Below are 18,218 nucleotides of genomic sequence, written 5' to 3'. Positions count from 1 at the left end.
ACTTACTGAGTAAGTTAACTGTGCTAGTGATATTTTCAATAGATCTGCAAATAATCAAAGCAGGTTAGACTGGTCTTGGGTCAACTTTAAGCTGGACTGAGGCAAATTGGGAAATGAAAAAAGTAGACTGGAAGACCCGTCTAACAGAAAAGCATCACCCAGACTATTACTGCAGGCTGACCTAATATTTCTTACAATCATTACAGTTTCCAAACTTGTAAATAACATATTATCCAACAATTAGTCATTAAGTTAAATCTGGATCTCAAGTTTATTTTATAGTGGTCTTCTTTTTTCCCCAGAGAAGAAAACCCTCATATCTTGAGATCAGTTAGCTTTGTTCTATGATTAAAAATGGTTCAAAAATTGCAAATACATGAATATTACAAAATAATGCAATATCCCAGGACTTGTGATATGGAACAAGAGCACTCAAAAAGCTTGGGTTTTATAAAGGATTGCTTTATTCTGCAGAAATGCTCATAAAGAATATTTGCACATTTTTAGCTGTGTTATACCAACTGAACTAAGATATTTATAGCAGTTTCAGTTCCATCCAAATCTTATTATGCAGACCTCTATGAACTTATACATTTTTCATTTAGCTGCGGAAGGCATTTTAATAAACAGATCCATAAGAACATTCAAAGTGAATAATCCTCTAAGCTTCTTTCTCAGGAATATTTATTTATTTATTTATATTAAAGAAGTTTTTCCACAGAGTAAAAACAATACAAATGTTAAGTTAAAGATAAGAGAAATAGAGAAAAGTAATAGAAAAGTGAAAAAGAAAGATAAATAGAAATAGAAAAGAAGGGAAAAGAAAAAAGAAAGAATAATAAAGAAGTGGCTTCTGATCTTCTTAACAGCAATGATAAATACATTTATATTTTATCTTCTCTCTCTAAGGTTACATCATAATTTCCTTCTTTCCATAATCTTTATAAACATCAAATCCATAAATCATCATTTCATTTTTTTTCTTTTTTCAGCAAAAGTCCATAAGTGGCCAGGTGCAAAACTTATATGTTTTTCTTATTGCTAGATGGCAAAAGCAACAAAAACATTATTCAACAGAAAGTCAGATGCTGGCCATGATACTTTAAATAAAAGGCCAAAATCAAAATAACTTTATTGCTGTCTTTAACCAGCACAAGGGAATTGATGTTCAAATATCCAAAAGCAAATTAACAATATCCAGGTAACTAGGAAAGGTACATACAAATTTTTTTGGCTAAAAGACAATATTAAATCAAAGGATGCTAAGATGCTTTCTCAGGCTATACATGTATGACAAAAGGAAAAAAAAAAGATTAAAATTAGTAGTATTGGTAGTATAAACTTTAAAATAGCAACATAAAATACAAATACAAGAAATTGTTGTTTATTCGTTTAGTCGCTTCCGACTCTTCGTGACTTCATGGACCAGCCCACGCCAGAGCTTCCTGTCGGTCGTCAACACCCCCAGCTCCCCCAGGGACGAGTCCGTCACCTCTAGAATATCATCCATCCATCTTGCCCTTGGTCGGCCCCTCTTCCTTTTGCCTTCCACTCTCCCTAGCATCAGCATCTTCTCCAGGGTGTCCTGTCTTCTCATTATGTGGCCAAAGTATTTCAGTTTTGCCTTTAATATCATTCCCTCAAGTGAGCAGTCTGGCTTTATTTCCTGGAGGATGGACTGGTTGGATCTTCTTGCAGTCCAAGGCACTCTCAGAATTTTCCTCCAACACCACAGTTCAAAAGCATCGATCTTCCTTCGCTCAGCCTTCCTTATGGTCCAGCTCTCGCAGCCATATGTTACTACAGGGAACACCATTGCTTTAACTATGCGGGCCTTTGTTGTCAGTGTGATGTCTCTGCTCTTAACTATTTTATCGAGATTTGTCATTGCTCTTCTTCCAAGGATTAAGCGTCTTCTGATTTCCTGACTGCAGTCAGCATCTGCAGTAATCTTTGCACCTAGGAATACAAAGTCTTTCACTGCTTCTACATTTTCTCCCTCTATTTGCCAGTTATCAATCAAGCTGGTTGCCATAATCTTGGTTTTTTTGAGGTTTAGCTGCAAACCAGCTTTTGCACTTTCTTCTTTCACCTTCATCATAAGGCTCCTCAGTTCCTCTTCACTTTCAGCCATCAAAGTGGTATCATCTGCATATCTGAGATTGTTAATGTTTCTTCCAGAGATTTTAACTCCAGCCTTGGATTCCTCAAGGCCAGCTTGTCGCATGATGTGTTCTGCATACAAGTTGAATAGGTAGGGTGAGAGTATACAGCCCTGCCGTACTCCTTTCCCAATCTTAAACCAGTCTGTTGTTCCGTGGTCTGTTCTTACTGTTGCTACTTGGTCGTTATACAGATTCTTCAGGAGGCATACAAGATGACTTGGTATCCCCATACCACTAAGAACTTGCCACAATTTGTTATGGTCCACACAGTCAAAGGCTTTAGAATAGTCAATAAAACAGAAATAGATGTTTTTCTGAAACTCCCTGGCTTTTTCCATTATCCAGCGGATATTGGCAATTTGGTCTCTAGTTCCTCTGCCTTTTCTAAACCCAGCTTGTACATCTGGCAATTCTCGCTCCATGAACTGCTGAAGTCTACCTTGCAGGATCTTGAGCATTACCTTGCTGGCATGTGAAATGAGTGCCACTGTTCGATAGTTTGAACATTCTTTAGTGTTTCCCTTTTTTGGTATGGGGATATAAGTTGATTTTTTCCAGTCTGATGGCCATTCTTGTGTTTTCCAAATTTGCTGACATATAGCATGCATTACCTTGACAGCATCATCTTGCAAGATTTTGAACAGTTCAGCTGGGATGCCGTCGTCTCCTGTTGCCTTGTTATTAGCAATGCTTCTTAAGGCCCACTCAACCTCACTCTTCAGGATGTCTGGCTCTAGCTCACCGACCACACCGTCAAAGCTATCCCCGATATTGTTATCCTTCCTATACAGGTTTTCTGTATATTCTTGCCACCTTTTCTTGATCTCTTCTTCTTCTGTTAGGTCCTTGCCATCTTTGTTTTTGATCATACCCATTTTAGCCTGGAATTTACCTCCAATGTTTCTAATTTTCTGGAAGAGGTCTCTTGTCCTTCCTATTCTATTGTCTTCTTCCACTTCCGCGCATTGCTTGTTTAAAAATAATTCCTTATCTCTTCTGGCTAACCTCTGGAATTTTGCATTTAATTGGGCATATCTCCCCCTATCACTGTTGCCTTTTGCTTTCCTTCTTTCTTGGGCTACTTCTAGTGTCTCAGCAGACAGCCATTTTGCCTTCTTGGTTTTCTCTTTCTTTGGGATGTATTTTGTTGCCGCCTCCTGAACAATGCTGCCAACTTCTGTCCAGAGTTCTTCCGGGACCCTATCTACTAAGTCCAGTCCCTTAAATCTATTCTTCACCTCCACTGCATATTCCTTAGGAATATTAGTGAGCTCATATCTAGCTGATCTGTGGGTCTTCCCTAATCTCTTTAGTCTGATCCTAAATTGTGCAAGAAGAAGTTCGTGATCTGAACTACAGTCAGCTCCAGGCCTTGTTTTTACCGACTGTACAGATGTCCGCCACCTTTGGCTGCAAAGGATGTAATCAATCTGATTTCGGTGTTGTCCATCTGGTGAAGTCCATGTATAAAGCCGTCTCTTAGGTTGTTGGAAGAGAGTGTTTGTTATGCAGAGTGAATTGTCTTGGCAAAATTCTATCAGCCTGTGTCCTGCTTCGTTTTGTTCTCCCAGGCCATACTTACCTGTAATTCGAGGTGTCATTTGACTGCCCACCTTAGCATTCCAGTCTCCTGTGATGAAAATAACATCTCTTTTAGGCGTGTTGTCCAGTAGGTGCTGCAGATCCTCATAGAACTGCTCTACTTCAGCTTCTTCAGCATTTGTGGTTGGGGCGTATATTTGGATCACTGTGATGTTAGATGGCTTGCCCTGAATTCGAATTGAGATCATTCTGTCGTTTTTTGGGTTGTATCCAAGCACTGCTTTAGCCACTTTACTATTAATTATGAAGGCTACTCCATTTCTTCTGTGGTCCTCTTGTCCGCAGTAGTAGATCTGGTGGTCATTTGATGTGAAGTGGCCCATTCCAGTCCATTTCAGTTCACTGACGCCCAGAATGTCTATCTTTAATCTTGACATCTCACCAATAACCACATCCAATTTGCCCTGGCTCATAGATCTTACATTCCAGGTTCCGATGGTGTGTTGATCCTTAGAACATCGGATTCGCCGTTCACCACCAGCACCGTCGGCCGCTAGCCGTCCTTTCGGCTTTGAGCTAGCTGCGTCATCACGTCTGGGGCTAGTTGAGCTCATCCTCTGTTCCTCCCCAGTAGCATTTTGACCATCTTCCGACCTGGGGGTCTCATCTTCCGATGGTATACCGACATATCTCTGGTTGTACTGATCCATTTAGTTTTCACGGCAGAATACTGAGGTGGGTTGCCATTACCTTCCCCAGGGATCGCATTTAGTCTGACCTCTCTGTCATGACCTTCCCGTCTTGGGTGGCCCTTCACGGTTTAGCTCATGGCATCATTGAGGTGCTCAAGCTCCAGCACCACGACAAGGTAACGATCCTTTGCTGAAGAATACAAGAAATATTGGGAGATAAAACAATAAAATTATCCAAAAGGGACCTGAGGATTATAAACTTATCTTACAGACTCCTGTCATACCTGAGAAGAATATAGTATAATAGCTGACATGGCATGTACACACCAAAGCTCAAATGTCCTCAAGAAGTGAAAAAGTAAAATCCATGCTGATTCAAATTAGCAGGAGCTTGTCATTTTGTTAAATGCTGATTTGCATTCAGGGCTAAAAAGGATGTATAACAAGCTTTTTACATTGGTATAATTTTTTTTTTTTTGAGACACACATTTTAAAAAACCAAATCAGTAAACAGCAATCCAAAATCCAAACTCTCAACAGTTTGGTTCAACCTATTTGTTATAAATAAAAGTTTATTTCAAGCCAGATATTTCATTCTACTCCATATCTATCCCAGAGTAGAATTCTCTGCCTTCCCACTATGTATTCTCTACCTCAAATCACACCTTTTAGAGAAGATCTTCAGCTAGCTTTTCTCTAACTCAAGACTGGGCAATCTTTGGTGTCCAAGGACCTGACTTAGCTTGACTCAGCTTTTCTTTTCTTTTTTCTTTGGACTGAGAAAACAGGTCATCCTCATAACCCTGTAATTGGAGTATGAAGATGCCATTTTTAAGGAACATGTTCTGATGATGTGAATTCTGTCTCATCTCCAGCATACTGTGGAAGTAGCCTGGAATCAACTTGAATTGTTCTGCTGTTAACATGGTGTTATCTTTCTTCTCTTGACACACATCTTGCTATACAAACCATCTACAATGTTTCAGTAATGAGGCTGACTTTGATGAAGTCAGTAAGGTCCTATTGGCTGCTTAAGTCTGTTGCACATATGACCTTCCTGTCTGATCTCAAGGCACTGCCTTCTACATCTGCTTTGGCTTTGGGTGCATGAAAAAAATGGATCAATGGCTGGTGAAGCATTTTTTGTTTGATGTGGGAATCTCAATCTCATAGATCAACAATTTTAAATATACTTTTTTTTTTTTTTTAACATAGGAAATCAACCTCTTGTCCACTTACTGAGTACTGCCTTCCACATCCATTTTGGCTTGCACTATAGGAGAAACTTGCAAAAAAGTGTGGCTTACACAGAACAGACCTGTCAAATATATATGAAAACAACCAACTGGAAGACCGACTCCAAAACACACATACACAAAAAACTAAAACAAAAAGGAATCAACTGACATCCTATCCCAAAGCCCAGGGAACCTTTTTTGCTCTGGATATTGTGTATATACGTTTTTGCAGAGGTTACAACCTTACATTTCCTGGAATGGCCAGAGATATTGTTCATCTTTTCTCTCTGAATATTTACTGCCTGTACCAGGAATCTCGATGCTATGGGATCAAGAGAAGTGATAACACCAGGAAGGTAGAGAATATCAACAAATCACAATAGGAAAGGATGGCACAAATTGCCCCTGCTCCAATGAAATATCACTGTTAGATAATAAGCAGGCTTCTTTTGAACCAGTTCTAATGGCTCAAAAGTTGAATACCTATTTAGATGTCTTCTTTTGAAAGAGCAGTCAGAGCAGGAACACCAGTCAAAGCCTAGGAAGGAGGGACCTCTTGAAAGCAGCCTGGACTTTTAAGGGAATAAAAAAGTGCCAAAGACTCTGCTAGCAGGAGGATAGAAAGAAGAATTCTGGTAAGTGTTTTGTTTTAGATTTCAGCCACCTGCAAAAATGCACTCTAGCTTCCAGCATCCAAAGTACTGCCAAAGTCTTGTCCTCCATGGAAACCGGCTTTGTATCACTAAAGCCAGCAGGACAATAAACTTAGTTTTGTATTAGGTAACTTCCTCAGTAGACTGTGGGAAAGATGTACAGTTAATATATCTTGATTTCAGCAAAGCATTTGACAGAATACATCAGATTATCTAGTTGGCATGCTAGTTAAGCGAGGGCTGGATGGCATGAAAATTTAAAAGATACTTAGCTAGCTTAAAAATCTTATTTACAGTGTATTCATCAATGGTTCTTCATCAAACTGAAGACTGAACTGAATAGCATGCCAAAAGTTGCAATCCTGGGCTACACATTTTTCAACCTTTATATTAGTGGCTGGGAAAAAGAGGTGGAGGAAATGCTTATCATATTTGCAGTGACACAAAATCATGTAGCCAATACCCAGGAACACATAAACAAAATTCAAAACAATCTTGATAAGTTAAAGCAGTTGGATGGAACTAACAGAATAAAATTTAGCAGACAAATGCAGTTATTCACTTAGGAAATAAAAATCAGACACACTGTCTTGATATAGTATTTTGGAGGGGAAAAATCTTGGAATAGTAGTTGATTATAATTATGACTGCAAAAAGCAAATGCAATTTAAGGCTGCATCACTGGAAGTATAGTTTTCAGATAATAGAAGATAATAGATTCACTATTCTACTTTATTCTGAATGGCTCAAACTCCACTTTGAGGACTGTTTCCAATTCAAGGTGCCATACCTTAAATTAATGAATCTAAAACAGTTCAGAGAAGGACAACAAGGATGATCAGCAGACTAGAAACTAAGACCTATGATGAGAGAATGAAAGAAATGGACATGATTACCTTTGAGAAGAGAAGAGAAGACTCAGAAGTGGCATGAGAACACTTTTCAGATATCTGAAAGTTTTTATACAAAAGACAAGTACTGATCTTCTTATTACAGCATGTAGGAAATAAAGTACCAGATACGATTTACCAGATGCAGATTGCAACTGAATGTTGTTTCTAATAGTAATAATAGTTCAACAGTGGAATCAATTACCTAGAGAATTGCTGGGCTTCCCTTCACTGGATGTATTCAAGCAGAGGCTGGATAGGCGTCAGTTAGGGGTAATTTAATTTGGATTCCAGCTGTGAATTAGAGGTTGTACTTGATGGTCTAAATGGCTGTTTCTAACTCTATGGTTCAATGCTAATACATTCTGCTAGTACTTATGGAATCACATGGTAAAGTGACTTGAACATTGTGGATACTCAAAAAAGTGAGACTCATTTGATCCGAAAGGGAAAGGGAAAGGGAAAAGGAAAGATGAAGTGTTGTAAGCTGTCAACAAAATATTGGAAGATTCTGATTCAAATCTGAAATTTAAAAATGTTTTATAGAGTCAGGGTGCTTCTTGAAAAACTAGTAGGCATCCTGATGCTAACAGGTCGCTGACTTCTGATTTCATGTACAGCAAAATCCTTTCCCTTCTAACAATGTGTTCTGCTCCCAAAGCTGTTCATAAGCCAGATTTTGTGGTTTGAATGTATGAATATTCATAGAATCATAAGAGTCAAAGGGTTGGAAGGAACATTGGAGTGCCTTCTAGGCATGAAAGCCAGCTGGGTGACCTTGGGCCAGTCACTCTCTCTGCTCAGCTCACCTCACAGGGTTGTTGTTGTGGGGAAAATAGGAGGAAGAAGGAGTAACAGGTATGTTTGCCACCTTGAGTTATTTATAAAAATAATAAAGGTGGGATAGAAAAATAAAATTAAATAATAAATAAATAATAAATAATCCAAACCCCTGTCCAGGGCAGGGACCCTCATACCATACCAGGGAAATGACTGTCCAGCCTTTGCTTGAAAACCTCCAGTGATGGAGCACCAATAACTCCAGCGGACGGGCTATTCCACGCTTAATAGCTTTTACGGTCAGGAAATTCTTCCTTATTTTGGGTTTGTATCTTCCTTTGAAAAGTTTTCACCCATTGGTTCTTGTCCTACCCTTACCTTCTTCCTTGTGACAGCCCTTTAATATTAGAAGACTGCTATCATATCTCCCCTTTGCCTTCTCTTTTTTAAACTAAAGCTACCCAGTTCCTTTTACTGTTGTTTGAAGGATTTAGCCTCCAGGTCCTTCACCAGCTGTGTTACCCTTCTCTGCCATTTTTCCACTTTAAATAACACTAGAAGACATGCTATGTGTGAGGAGCTATCTGATTCTTTCACAGATTGGCAGTGCACTGGCTATATTAGAATTTTGTTTATGTGATACAAACAAGCTTACCCTGGATGGATTTATATTTAGCTCACTTGTTAATATAATGTTATGAGAATGGAAACCCTGCTCCTATACGGTGATTGCCACATATAGCTCCAGCAAGGTTTAACCTCTTGAGATCATCCAACTACTATATAAAAAGGATGTTGTCAATGATTAGTCTGCTTTTTTAGTCTTGAAGATTGAGTTATATATAACAGTGGAAATAATTATATTTGTTACAGGGTGTCTCTGGCATACAAAATTACTTCTGATGCATTTCACAAATCTGTTTGCATAAATAGAGGAACTCACCATCACTGAGTAACAGTTTACTAATTTGCCAGCTGATTCCACAGGAGTGCTTCACAGGGAAATGTTACATTATACACATGGCACCGTTTGGATTAATTAAATTTGTAGATTTCCGTTTTCAAGTAGGGATGAAGTGTGAAACCATTTTTCCATTGCTGCAGGCTTTGAAAATAGACAGTCATAAACCTGCCGGTTATTTAATTTTGTCCTTAGGCTGATAGCTAGAACAAAAAAAGAGAAGGCTATATATTAAAAAACAACAATAACATTATAAGTATGAGATGCAGTTGTACTGTTACAAGTAGAGAAAATTACTTTGTGGAAAAAAGTAAGCCTCTTTGTCTTAAATAATTTTTAAAAAGTATTAATAATTCAGTGCAAAAACATAGAGGATGATCCAGTCACATCATGGAATAAATACAAAAAGAAAAAAAATGTTCTGTAAAGCTCAAAAAAGTAAAGCTCATTTTTTTAATTGCAACCTTTGAAAATGCAGTGGATCATAATGAAAAACAGGAGGTTTTTGTTAGTGGCTTCATCCCCCACACAGAACATTTCTCTTGTGGATGCCATATTGCAATAAAAGAAAAGCCAAGTGGGAAGAGAACATAAAACTATTCTGTATATGTGATGGAGGATGGAAGCAAGGAACTTGTATTCTATTTAGAATCTTATGGGAATTCTCCATATATATAACATCTGCAACCACAGCAGGGCTATCTAATTTATCTAATATCTAATTTGAGATACGCTTTCACTAAGTTTATTGTTGATTTATTCTGAGTACTATTAATCAGGCTGCAGGCTTTATCTAATAAATAATTTCAAATACAATTTGGGAAAATAGTACAGATACTATTACCAGTTATTCCCATAACTTAATCATACTTTATAGCTCAGATCAAAAATTATTCATCATAATTTTCTCAACATGGCAAAATGTCATTTTTTTTAAAAAGCAGTTTTTATCTCCCTTCAAAAATTTGTCTTTTTTTTTAAAAAAAATATCCCTACTAGTAATGCTGACTCAATGGGTCATCTATTGTTGGAGAGACTGGTGCTTCCAAAGATAGAATTTGTATTTCTGAATTTGTAGAGGAATATTTCATTTTGAAATATTACACATTTTCAAGTGTCATACTAATTTTATGAAATAGTATTTTTCCAAGTTACGTCTTCATTTCAGCTTAAAGAATGAACATGTTTCAAGGGCCACATTTAAATGGGAACTAGACTTGCTCTGAGTTTAATTTCACATGTTTATGATTCACCCCATCTGCTACTTTTACTTTTGGGGTAGCAAACTGAGATATGTCAACTGTACCCAATTTCAAACAGGAATATGGAAAGATAAATTATTGTAGTAGAACTGTAAATAGACTTTTTTGAATGTAATTTCATGCCTATCATATTCTCAGCTATAGGTATAGGTATAAAAGGTAAAGGTAAAGGTTTCCCTTGATGTAAAGTCCAGTCGTGTACGACTCCAGGGTGCGGTGCTCATCTCCGTTTCTAAGCCGTTAGAGCCGGTGTTGTCCGTAGACACTTCCGGGTCACGTGGCCAGCATGACTCACGGAACGCCGTTACCTTCCCGCCGAAGCAGTACCTATTGATCTACTCACATTTGCATGTTTTCGAACTGCTAGGTGAGCAGGAGCTGGGACGAGCAACGGGAGCTCACCCCATCGCGCGGTTTCGAACCGCCGACCTTCCGATCGACAGCTCAGCGGTTTAACCCGCAGCGCCACTGCGTCCCTCTGAGGTATAGGTATAGCTATAGCTATATTCTTATTTTATTTTAAAATAATCTACTGTGCCAGTGTTTTATATTTTATACACATTTTATATATCACTCTGTGAACTTTTATGCAACAATGCTGTGTTCTGCTATGCCATACGAAATAAATAAATAAATAAATAAATAAATAAATATTCTCAGCTCTGGGAATACAAAGAGAAGGCTAACCAAAGCTCTACAGTGTATATATTTGGAAATCAGGGATCATGTTGCCCACTGAAAGGATTTTGGATGGTGTTTACAGAATTTATGAAGTAAGATCTGACAACCAAAAATCATTAATTTAACTCTGGATTTTGAACCTAGAAAGAGAAGGACACTATAGACAAAGAAATGCATTAATATCTATTTCCAGAAGGGTAAGATGTATGTATGCTTCAAAAAGAGTCAAAAGATGTTATATTTCCTGCTAGCTTCTCCAGGGACTCACTGCCAGAAATCTCTGGCAATGTGCTCAACCAGTCCATCTAGCCATGACAGAATGGCTCCAGCTATGCAAACTGGATAGCGCAATTGCTCTTGGATGAAGTCCAAAGTGTCTTGCTTTGGGTGGCTGTTTGTTATCCTGGTTGTAACCTAGCCTCCCTGGGTGAACTCGTCTTGCATACTGTGAGGATCAAGCCTGCCTCTGATTCAGAAATCGAAACTCCTTCTGAGTCAGAGGAGGATATAGAAACTTACCTGGCTGAAACCGGGAAAGCAAAACCTAAAGAAGAGTCATCAGCACGGGAAGAGTCTAAGGTGCTGATTGGCCAAGATTTAGGGGAAGATTCAAATCCTCCAATCAGCACACTCCAACAACAGGCAGAAAAGTACACGAAGGAGAAGGCAGCCCAATTGGCTGCAGAAGGGTCAAGGATCAGCATAAAAGACAGACGTGTGAAGAGCAAGCTGCTGGAAACATCCAATCCTACAAGCCTGCAGCATCAGCAGAAGAGTCCCTACCAGCATTGAAGATAGCATCTCTTACCGAAGAGGGATCAGCACCATTGTGCTCCACTGAAGAGGACTTGAATCCTGGGTCTGCTACACTGAGGATCTTCTCCTCGCCAAGCCCAGCAATCTCAGTGTTGCATCCAGTCTTGACTCTCCACAATTACCTTGTACGTGTTCCAAGTGCGCTTCTCGCCTTGTTTCGAGATTCCAGCTGTGTCCAGCATGTCCAGTCTTGTCATGCCTCTAGTCTGCAGTCTCACCTCAAGTCTTTGGTGCAACTTTGCAACAATCCTAGATTAGTTCCCAACCTCCAGTGCAGCTTCAGAGTGCCTTCAACCTCCAGCCATGCCATGGATCTTTGGTCCAATTCAGCCACACCTTGAGTGCTCAACCTTGTTCAGGAGCTTCACACCTATCTAAATGTGAACTCAAATTCCAGCATAGTCCAGTGCCTACAGTCAAGTGCAGTCTTGCTTTGAGCATCCAGCCTTGCTCCGAGTTCCTAGTCCAGAGTTTCCAGCCTAATCCAGGGCTTCCAGTCGAGTCCAGCCTTGCTCTGAGTTTCCCGCCTTGCTCTGCATTCCTAGGCCAGAGTTCCCAGTCTAGGCCAGTGCTTCCAGCCAAGTCCAGCCTTGCTCCGAGTTCTCAGTCTTCCTCCAAGTTCCTAATCCAGAGCATCCAGCCTAATCCAAGGCTTCCAGCCAAGTCCAGCCTTGTCCCAAGTTCTCAGCCCTGCTTCGGGTCTCTAGTCACCAGTATCCAGTCTAGTCCAGGTCATCAAGTCCAGTCCAGTCTGGTCATTGGTCCTCAGAAGAGTCCAGGGGGCTCCAATCAGCCCCATCTGGTGTTCCAGTGCCAGCTTAACTCGAGTAGTATTTCAGTTTGAGATCTGTCGTCTTCAGCTTCAGTAGCGCCTTGAACTCCAGTTTCTCCCAGCCTTCCAGTCTTCATTGGAGAATCCTGTTCCACTGCCTTGTCGCCATCTCCTCCAGCAATCTTGCTGGTGTCCTTGCCACTACCCAGTTGGTCTTGATTGAACCTAGTTCTTTCCTGATTCTAAAGACTTATTATTGTAAATAGTTAATTAATAAAGAGTATTTTTGATACTTAATCTGTTTGGCCACCTCTAGTCTGAACAGGACACATACTCAGTTCCAAAATAGCATTTCTAAGGAACTAAAAGATAAGATTTCATTTGAAAGTAACAGGGGCCTATAGTAGAATAAATGCCAAATGGCCAGAATAAAGCATAAAAATTAAGTGTTTCAAAATTTACCTTTCAAATAGAAGCTCAGGGTTGCTAGATAAATATTTCTCAAATCAGTCTCACCCTTACCTGCCAAAATCAATTATGAGGTAAAGCTTTGTTAAGGATGGATAATACAAAACTTTCTCATAGCTATCATTAAATACTTACCCTAATAGTAGCCATATAAATATATAAAATAAAGCATAAACAGGACCATTTGATTTTTGTCAACTTATCAATTCTTTCCCTTCTAGAAATATATATGCCTTTCATGGAGGACATACCCTAGAGTGGTGCAGATATATAGTAAGTAAGTAAGTAAGTAAGTAAGTAAGTAAGTAAGTAAGTAAGTAAGTAAGTAAGTAAATACCTTGGACAAAGTGCTTTCGGTGCTTTCCACTGTATTTCTGGTGCCTGCTATAGAAAAATAGGGTTGTCTTAAGAAGAGTTAGAGACAGCATCTCCTTCCACAGCCATATAATACCATTTTTAAGCATACTACCTGACTGAAATTGTATGTGAACTGGTATACAGTATAATGTAAGAGAGATACTTTTTGTCAGTCTCTTTCTAATAAGAAACCTAACATTACATCATGTCTTATAATTTCTTACAAAAGTCTAGGCATCATTTTATATGTGAGCTGTGTGTGGTGGGGGTCACAGGTATATTGTTCCTGTGGCACGTTCCAGCGCCACAAACTCACTCCTGGGTCCCGGTTGGCAGACCTTCAAGGCCCTGGGTTGTCAGCTGCTGCTACTGAATTCCAGGTCAGTTTGTAATAGGGCCACCCTCATCCATGATTTGATCATGAATGAGAAAGCTGACCTGGCTTGTACTACGGAGACCTGGCTGGGAGAGGAAGGGGGAGTCCCCCTTTCTGAAATGTGCCCAGCTGGTTACCTGGTGTGGCACCAGACGAGACTCCAGGGTAGGGGCAGTGGGGTGGCGGTGGTCATCCGAGACACTTGGGTGGCATCCAGGGGTGCTGCTTCTCAGATTTCCAGGTGCGAGACCCTGTTTGTTAAGTTGGGCTCTAGGGATCAGCTGGGACTGTTGCTATTGTACCAGCCTCCCTGCTGCATAGCAACCTCCCTGCCTGAGCTCCTTGACTCCATAGCCGGGTTGGCGGTGGAGTTCCCTAGGCTTATGGCTTGGCAGATTTCAACCTGCCTTCCTTGGGAGCAGGGTTGGAGGTAGCTTGGGAGTTCATGGTCACCATGACAGCCGTGGGCCTTTCCCAAGTAATCTGGGGCCCGATGCATAATGGTGGTCATTCTCCTGACCTGTTTTTTCTGTCGGAGCAGTGGCAGAGTGCTCTGAAATTGGGGGAGATCTTGGTTTCTCCCCTGTCATGGTCAGATCACTGCCTGGTGAGCCTCCAGTTCTCTGGCACCTCCCCCCTCTGCAGGGAGGCTGGGCCTATTAGATCGCCCACCCCAGGTGACTGATGGACCCAATTGGGTTTCAGAGGGAGCTTGGGGTTGTTCCAGGAAGTCTGCTGCAAGGTCTGACTGAGGCCTTGGTGGCTGTGTGGAATGAGGGAGTGGCCAGGGCCTTGGATCGGATCACGTCTGAGCAGCCTCTCCATGCCCATGACCCACGCGGCTCTCTGTGGTTTACGGAGGAGCTGAGGAGGCTTAAGAGGGCTAAGAGATGCCTGAGCACCACTGGTGAAAGACGGGGAGTGAAGACGACCAAACACGAGCTAGAGCTGGTATTAGAGCCTACCTCGTGGCAGTAAGGGTGGCAAAACATGGTTATTTATCTGCCCTTATTGCATCTGCAGATAGCTGTCCAGTGGCCCTATTTTGGGTGACGGTCCCTCCTTGTATACTGAGCTTCACCTGCAGGGTCACTGTGAGGAATATGCTGTGCATCTGGTGGATAAAGTTGCTCGCATTTGCTCTGCGTTGGACTCCAGCTTTAAGGCAGGGCCAGTGGAGGATACGGGGGCAAAGTCTGGCATGGTTAACTGGGGGGAGTTTGATCTGGTTGCACCCGATGAAGTAGACAGGGCCCTCGCAGCTACTAGTTTGGCCACTTCTGTATTAGATCCGTGCCCTTCCTGGTTGGTCAAGGCTGCCTGGGAGGAGGCATGTGATTGGGTCTGGGCGGTGGTTAATTCCTCTTTGAGAGAGGGGGTGCTACCACCAGCTCTTAAGGAGGCAGTGGTGCATCCTCTCCTCAAGGGGCCATCGCTCGACCCAACCAGCCTGGACAGTTTTCATCCAGTCTCCAACCTCCCCTTTTTGGGGAAGGTTGTGGAGAGAGTGGTCACGTGGCAGCTGCAGACGACCCTGGATGAAGTGGATTATCTGGACCCTTTTCAGTCAGGGTTCAGGGCAGGTTATGGGACTGAGACAGCACTGATCACACTCTTAAATGACCTCTGGTGGGAGCGGAATGGGGGCAGTGTGACCATCCTTGCTCTTCTTGATCTCTCAGCAGCCTTCGATACCATCGATCATGGTTTCATTCTGGACCAGCTTCAGGAGTTGGGGGTGGGCGGCACAGTGTTGTGCTGGTTCTCTTCATTCCTCCAGGGTTGGTTCCAGTCAGTGTTGTTAGGGGGAGGAAAGGTCCAGCCCACATCCCCTACTCTGTGGGGTGCCTCAGGGCTCGGTTCTCTCCCCTCTCCTATTTACATGAGACCGTTGCGGGAGGTGATCCAACGGTTTGGGGTAAGATACCATCAATATGCTGATGATACTCAGCTTTATATCTCTACCCCAGACTGCCTGAGTGATGCCATGGATGTCCTGACCCAGTGCCTGGAGGCTGTAAGGGCCTGGATGATGTCCTGATTACCAGGAAACACACTGAGGCGAGGACTTGGTCTCTAATATTTATTAGTAGTACTTAACAAGAATCCTAACAAACTGAGAAAGCGTGGGAAAACCCAGCCATATAAACCCCAAAGGTTAAGGCGGTCCCGATCTGTGTCTCTTTGAATGGCTGAACAGTTCCTCAGTGCTACGCATGCGCTTGACAGTCTGGGTGAGAGCCCCCTGCTCGCCATCCTTACTCATGACAGATGGGGTGCAATGGGCTTCGACTCAATCCAAGCAAGACTGAGTGGCTTTGGGTTTGTGGGCCTCCTGGTGCTAAAGTTTTTCCACCTTTGGTCTTGGATGGGGTTGCACTGCCCGAGACAGACCTGGTGCACCATCTGGGGGTCCTTGTAGACTCATGGCTCCTGCTCAAAGAGCAGGTCGCAGCCATGGCTAGGAGGGCCTTTGTGTCATGAGTACTGATGGTGAGCAGGAGGAGGCCTCTATCCAAGGGGGAAAACGTATGCGTAGTACTGAGGAGTTAAGCAGCCATTCAAAGAGACACAGATCAGATCCACATTAACCTTTGGGGTTTATCTGTCTGGATTTTTCCCATGCTTCTTCAGTTTGTTAGGATTTTCTGTCTAATGTAGCAGTAATAAATTACCAGAGACCTATTCCTTGTCTCAGCGTGGTTCCTGGCTGTTAGGACACTTTGCACACCTTTGGGTTGTGTGCCAGCTGCGCCCATTCCTAGACTGAGAGGTTTGGTCACAGTCACTCATGCCCTTGTGACCTCCCATCTGGACTACTGTAATGCACTGTATGTGGGGCTGCCCTTGAAAAGCATTTGGAAGCTTCAGCTGGTGTAGAATGCAGCTGCACGGATAGTAAATGGTGTCGGGTACTTGACATATGTAACACCACTGCTACGTGAGCTTCATTGGTTGCCAGTGTGCTTCCAGGTGCAATTCAAGGTGCTGGTTGTCACCTTTAAAGCCCTTCATGGCTTGGGGCCAGGTTACCTAAGGGACTGCCTTCTCCCAGTTGTTTCTGCCCGTCCAATTCGATCTAGTAGGTTGGGTATGCTGCAGGCCCCATCAGCCAGGGAGTGTCAGTTGGCAGGAACTAGAAGGTGTGCCTTCTCTTCTGTAGCACCTGCCCTCTGGAATGTCCTCCCTCCAGAAATTAGGATGTCCCTGACCATGTTGGTCTTTCGTAAGGCTGTGAAGACCTGGCTTTGTGCCTGGGCCTGGGGCCTCGAGCATGCAGATGGTCCTGCCTCTTGGTTATATTAACATCCATACATTGCTTACTTGGCAGCCATGTATATTTATCTTGTATTTTAATTGTCTTAACTGTAATTGTTTTAACTGTTTTATAGTTTTATTGTTGTAAGCCACCCAGAGTCACTTGCTGAGATGGGGAGCTATAGAAATCAAACAAACAAACAAATTAAATAATGACTTATTCAAGTATTGAAGATTCATTTCTGATAAAAACAAAAAACAGGAATGTTGTCCTATAAATAATATAGGTTTGACCTAAATTTTGCATTGCCCATTTGACCTATTGACATGAAAGAATGCAGATCATTGTTAAAAATAATCTATTTAATGTCATATTGATAAAGTGATATAATTTTCTAATTGATCCTGTTTTTCATTACACAGTTTATGTAGCTCAAGACTGATTAAGTGATAATTGCATTTGATGTAGAACTTATGAATAGGAACAAATGGCTCATCGGATGAAAATGATGAGATTGCAGGTTCAATCTTTAACTAATTCATGCAACATTTGTCTCAAATTCTTACATTTAAGACTTTGCTATTTCAGTTTGAAAATCACAGTATTTCAGTAGTTTCAGAACCATCTTCAGTTTCAGTCTCAGGCATCTTGGGAACATACAGTATAATAAACAGGTATTTAAATTTCATGAAATTGTTCATCTCATGTTCTCTTAGATTAATTAAAATGATGTGTTGGTGTACGACAACTCTTTTTAGGATCAGAATCAGAGCCCTTGCTAGAAAGAGAAATGGTTCAAGCTTTTAGGGGCTTGTGAATACTTGCAGACAATATGGTTTCTTCTGCACTAAAGAAGTGTTGACTCCAGAGATTATTCTCCTGAAGAAAGATAAAGATGTGCCTGGTAGTATGCCTGATTTTAAAAGTTAGATTGTGCTTTATTAGGTGGAAGTGGAATATACTGAAACATTTTCTTCATGGGTAGAAGAGAAAGATATTTGGGAATAGTTTGGAGCATTATGCTGGAAATATATTTTTGAAAGTTGTTCTTTTCTGCAGCAAAACTCAGATGGAAGAGGAGGTGATTTAATCAGAAAACTCATATTCATTCCAGTGATTGTAGCCAGGTGTATCTGCATGTGATCTATTGAATTTAGAAGACATTCTAACCTTATGTGATGAAAGGAGGCAGTGATCTGCTTGCTCTACCAGTCCTGTCCATTTAGTCCTTGTCACCTGGCCCTTCCACCTTCTATATTTAACAAATGGAGACAAACATTGTACTGCATATGTAGGATCTTCATGA

Source organism: Candoia aspera, chromosome 6, assembly GCF_035149785.1.
Source record: "Candoia aspera isolate rCanAsp1 chromosome 6, rCanAsp1.hap2, whole genome shotgun sequence".
In the NCBI taxonomy this organism is placed as follows: domain Eukaryota; kingdom Metazoa; phylum Chordata; class Lepidosauria; order Squamata; family Boidae; genus Candoia; species Candoia aspera.
The sequence above is the reverse complement of the archived record's forward strand: the minus strand, read 5'-3'. Positions refer to the sequence as shown.